The sequence below is a fragment of the Anguilla anguilla genome, chromosome 15 (assembly GCF_013347855.1).
Source record: "Anguilla anguilla isolate fAngAng1 chromosome 15, fAngAng1.pri, whole genome shotgun sequence".
NCBI lineage: Eukaryota > Metazoa > Chordata > Actinopteri > Anguilliformes > Anguillidae > Anguilla > Anguilla anguilla.
The window spans coordinates 23,990,389-23,996,129 of NC_049215.1; positions in this window are offsets into that span (position 1 = coordinate 23,990,389).

The following is a 5,741-nucleotide window of genomic DNA, read 5'->3' on the forward strand; positions in this document are numbered from 1 at the left end:
GTCTATTGAAGGGGGTGCGACATAATTAACCACTCAACTAGGCTTTATGTCTTTTAAAACAATGCGTAATCTAAATTCCCAAGAGGTAGATTTTGTCCGTGCTAAATTAGGATAGTGTACAGATCTGCTGGAGCAATGGTAACTTCAGGGAGCGTCCTTGGTATATAAATATTAACGTAATCCAATAGCACTGTTAACATTGTATGTGAAGGAGTGTTAGTTTAACCTAACTCTAACTTGTTCTGCAAAACGAACTATAAAGTTGATCATTTGTTGCAACTGTAGTTCAAAGGCTACTTCATTGTTGTCCACATTAGCATCTAGCTTTTCGCTTATTTATATAGGCTACAGGAATGTCACAAATAGTTTTGCATTTTCATCAGGCATATGTCAAAGCATAGCATTTGAAGAATATAATTATACAATATGTTTTTTCAATATTTTCTTTTAAAACTATATATTACTATTTCGCTTGCTTAAAGCTTTTTTTGTCCTTACAGAAGACAGGCACTGTCGTGAAGGTGTTCATGGGAGCCTATGAATGGATTGCACTTATTTAATCATTTTGCATGTGAATTCAGTAAACAAAAAGTAGGCTACTGATATAGAAAATTGCTCATAAACTTTGGAAATTTGCTAAATATAATCTTAATTGTTTATAGACTATTGGATTTAAATAAAAAATAAAAAAACTAAGCTTAAGCTTTTTCACGTAAGATTGTCCATTGATACAATGTAAGCCTGGAATTGTGAAGTAGCATATATTAAAAAAACACAGGGAATAGTCCCAGATAAGTAGTTCTGTAATAATAATAAAAGAATGTATTATTATTATTATTATTATTGTTGTTGTTGTTGTTGTTGTTGCTGTTGCTGTTATTATTCGTTTTCGTTATAAGTATTGATATGGAAGGGAGAAGCGGAAGCTTGGAATGATTGTTAAGCCATGATTCATTTCTTCGCCGCATATAAAAACCTATAAAACCTCGCATTTTCCCAACACCCGCCTCCTAGCGGTGCAGCAAGCTATATGCACCTATCAGAACCAAAGAGCTGCTCTCCCCGTCTTTGAGGCAACTACAGTCGAAGCACACCTTTTTATGCTTCATCTGCCTGCTTTTCATGCTTGTCACTCGGAACCTTCACAGATCCTGACGTCTCGCACATCTAGCAACTGATCACTTAGACATGAGTGAAATCAGAGCTGGCATAAAAATGTTGGATAGGCACTACATGCTGGTAGCATGTTGTAAAGTTACACTCATGGATAGGTCACCGTTACATGTTATCCGCAGATTTAGATTTCTACATTATCATTGATTATCAGCTTTGCTCTCATTTACATTGTTTATTTGTGGTTTTGTGTTCCTGTTGCCTTTGTTCCTGCTGTGATACACATTTTAGAGTGTCCTTCCGCAGTGACCTTGAAAGTCCTTCTAGTCTACATTTTCTTATCAGCACAACCCTGGTGATAAGTCTGGTTGAAAGAAAAAGAGGCCAAACCAATTGAATTCAGTTGCTGCTTGGATTTTTTCAACTCAATATCCCTCCTCAGGTGGCAAGGCATCCATCAAATCAGGGACACACCTCTGTGTTATAAATCAATCCATTAAGATATCACTGATCCATTAATCATGAAATACAGAAAGATATCACTGTTTTTATGGAATTAGTGAAGGAATTACTCATATTAGAATGAACCTTGTCAAATGAAACATATTCAATATTCGATACATGTATTATTTTAGGTGCATATTCCAACTGAAATAACCTGTGGCTGACCAGTTGGTTGACAATGAATATTATAAAGAATATTAAAAGGACGACCCTTGAATTAGCCTGATATTTACACTAAAATAATGGATTTGGTTTTAAGACTGAAGAGCTCATGAAAGTTTGAGGAAATCCCATGTTTTTATAGACAGTATATCCCTCTTTTGTGCAACAGCATTTTCCCTATGACCCCATAGTCTTTGATAATCATGACCACAATCTTTCACAAGCGGGGAATCATATATATTGTTAGACTTTTAGACTAAATCTACATTCCTGTCTATTATGCATCATGAAGCACAGGCTCTGAGGAAGCAATGTACAGTACTCTGGTTTTCAGGCTCCATTTCAATTATGGAAATACTTTACTTGTCTCATCATGTCTGAGAATTGCTGACTTTTACTAGCAAGCTAACTGCGAACAGAATAGGTTTTGGATAACATTTGACATTTGCTATGGTGGCTTTGTTCCCTGACCCCAACCATCCACAGCTTAGGCTTCAAAACAGAGGCTTCATTGAGTTTCAAATACAATCAATTTCTTACAGAGGCTAGACAATAATGTAGGTGTGTGTGTGTGTGTGTGTGTGTGTGTCTGCGTGTGTGTATGTGCGTGTGTGAGCATTCTTGTCTGCTCATATGTGTGCATGTGTGTTGACATCACACGGTATTTCAAATGTTAGCATTCTATTGGTTTTTATAATATTTTATAGTAGGAAATGTTTTTTTCCCCACTCAACTTTAATTTAAAATCCAAAAGGAATTTCATTAAAAGAAACAACATTAAATATTTGTATACAGCAATTTTACAAATGGAAACTGAATATCGACTTTGTAAGAGTCAGACATGTCTAACCCTTTGGCTGATGGAAAAAGCTCAGTGAAAACCAGAGCTGGTTGTTTCTCTGGTTTGCTTTCAGGATGCTGATAATGTTGGCAAAACAAAATCCATTCCTTAAGCTCCCCCCCACCCCATCCCCACCAACGCACCCAAACAAAATTTCCCTTTATCAACCCAAACCACTCTCCACCCTATAACACCCCACCTCAACCCTTCCCCATACACACATTCGGACCAACTCCCCTCCACCCAAAGAAAAAAGAAACCTCAATCATAGACACATTTAAATTGAATTAAACCAATGAAAGAAAGAAAAATATAAGGATCCACCTATGGTCAAGAAGTGCTTAGATGGCTCGAAGTACCGGACAATTCACATTTTGCAGTTGCTTTGTATGACCGCCATAAGACTTGCAGCACAAGTCTCTTTTTTGCCCACCACCACCTCCTATTTTGGAGATCAGCTTTGTATTATTACACAATTACGTTTGTAGCTTCTTCAACTGCATGTACACAACTGTTTTTGCTGATGTTGAATAGGCTTTTTTTCTTTCCTACAGATTTCAGCGTGTCCCCTGTGAGATTCTTTACTGTTATACAATTCGTAATGATCTATTTTCATTTTGTGAAAGAGTTTAAGTTTAAGAGTTTTTGAAGGGATTTGAAATGGTAAAAATGTAGGTAAGAATGGGATACATTCTTACCTTATAGTAAGAATATTATCTATTTATTTTATGTCTTATTTTTATATTATATTACCTTTTAGGAGACGTTTTCACAGTCTTTCCATATTGTCCAGTTGAGTGGTTTGTCATTTATTATAAAGGTGGGCTCATTTCATATTGGTTCAGTTTGTGGTTTGTTATATATTTTAAAGGTGGGCTTATTTCCCATTAGTTAAGTTCGTGCCAGTGTCTGCAAGGATGGCGTTTTATATTTCAGCCACTTTATCTTTTGTTGTGCGTCAATTGCCAGGTTGTAGAAGCAGAATTTTCATTCATTTATTTATTTATTTTTGCAGGCTGCAGACCAATTAGGCATTAATGTTGGAGGACAAAAGCCAGTGTTTTAGCTCCCCCTTCTGGTCAGGATTAAACTTATATAACAAAATCCCAGGTTATGTCATTTGTAGCCTATGAATATTATCTTATTTTGTTTAAGTTCAATAAATGAATTTCAAATTCTAAATTAACTTGAATGTGAACCTGAACTGGGATTGAAATTTTTATTTACAGTGCCCCTTCAATCATGGAAGAAATTTATTTGGTGAAAGGTCCCTAGAATATATGTGGGACAGCAAAATGCACCACCTATGCTTGCAGTTTGGGATTTTACTGTCCCAGTAATTGCAGGAGATTCCTTTTCTGGCTGACAGTTTTCATTAACTCCTGCAGTATCTGTGCTACAGTTCAGGGACTTCCCTTTGGGCAGGGGTGCACAAGGGCTGCTGCGTTTCAGGATTTTGTGCCAACTTCTACTTCTAATTATTTAATTAGTTCAATCATATCAATCACATTTGTATAAGCATCAGCTACAGCTGCAGACTGCATGTGTATCCTAAAGATTTTACTGTGCTCAAGTACAGGAGTGAACCAGCGTAGTTTATAGAGCTGTCAGAAAACAAAAACTAAGGTAACTGGTTGGAACAAAAACCAGCACGCAGACCAGCCCTCCAGGACCGGAGTTGTGCACCCTTGACTTATGATATGCCACCCACGTTTGAGCTTCCTGTCCCTATGGAATCAGGAAGTTAGCATGCACAATCCAGCATTGTCTGCTAACATTTCCAGCAGAAAGCCTTCAGCCTTGTCCCAAGTGAAAAAATTAAGACTTGTACCCCAGAAAAGTCGCACAGTAGCACATGTACAGATAGTGGCCAAAAATGTGGAAACACCACATGCCACAAGAATGACTTGTTTTTTTTTTTTTTTTAAATCAATGAGGGCAAAGTTCTAAGATTCTTTTGATTATAGGAGGCATATTCATTAAAAATAAAATATATTAATTATTTTTTCACATTTTATGGTGTCCAGGACATTTTGGACTTTGGACACATACACACACACGCATGCACACATATACACACTTATTCAGTTTCTACCAACTTATATATTGAACCATTGTACTCATATCAAATGTTTTGCTGTGATATTTATTGACTGCAACAAATTTTGTTTTGCATCATTGCTTCTGAAGCCAGGCTTTCAAGTCTTGAAACTCAGTGTGAAATGTAGCCTTTGTTCTGATTGTTGATATACTAGTCATTTGATATATTAGTCATTTATACTTTATATGCAAAGATCTTAAATGGCTCTTATGAACAGTAATGACATTCACATACTGAACAAATAGGCTGCCTGCTGTATCATCGATCTTGTAAAAAGACAGAAGTTTAACATTTGTAATGACAGATTATCTCAAAGTTTTATTTGAAAGAAAAATAATTTCCTTTCTTCTGCCAGCATTAAGGTTTGGGGGGGAAATTAGCCATACCTCCTCTTAGGTACCTTGCACAAAACATTCAAATTTAACACAGCATCAATGTAAATTATATTGCCCCTTGGGTTTTGAAGTGAAATGGTCACAATAAAAAGGTTCTGATAATGTTTCTACAGCAATGTGGAAAGACAGCCAAAATAACTTTTTTCAAAGCCATTGTAAAATCAACCAGTTGTCCCAGAAATTGTATCATTAGCTTGTATAGTCCAATCAACAGGACACACCATACTTGGCCTGGACAAAACTGCAGTAGGCCTATGTCAAGCCAGAACACTATACAGATTTTCGAAGAACATAGCACACGAAGAATTTTGGCCATACGACCAATGCTATTTCGTATCCGCTTCTGTACTGTAACCACCTCAAAGAGATTCGAATCTCTTTGACCATCTCCTCTGTGCTCGTTACCAGGAAGTGTTTGCAGAATGACGAAAGCACTTTCCTGACGCAATTTTGTAACGCGAGATGGGAAGCAAAAAGCGCATTGGCCTACAAGGCTCCTGGTCTCTCCACCCATCTCCAAAACCTTCACTGCGGATTGGCTGACACAACGTTCTTAGCGTTTGCTCGCGCGTTCACAATTTACGATTCTTTCTACAGCAAACTGGCGTAGTTCCCCGTTCTGCTC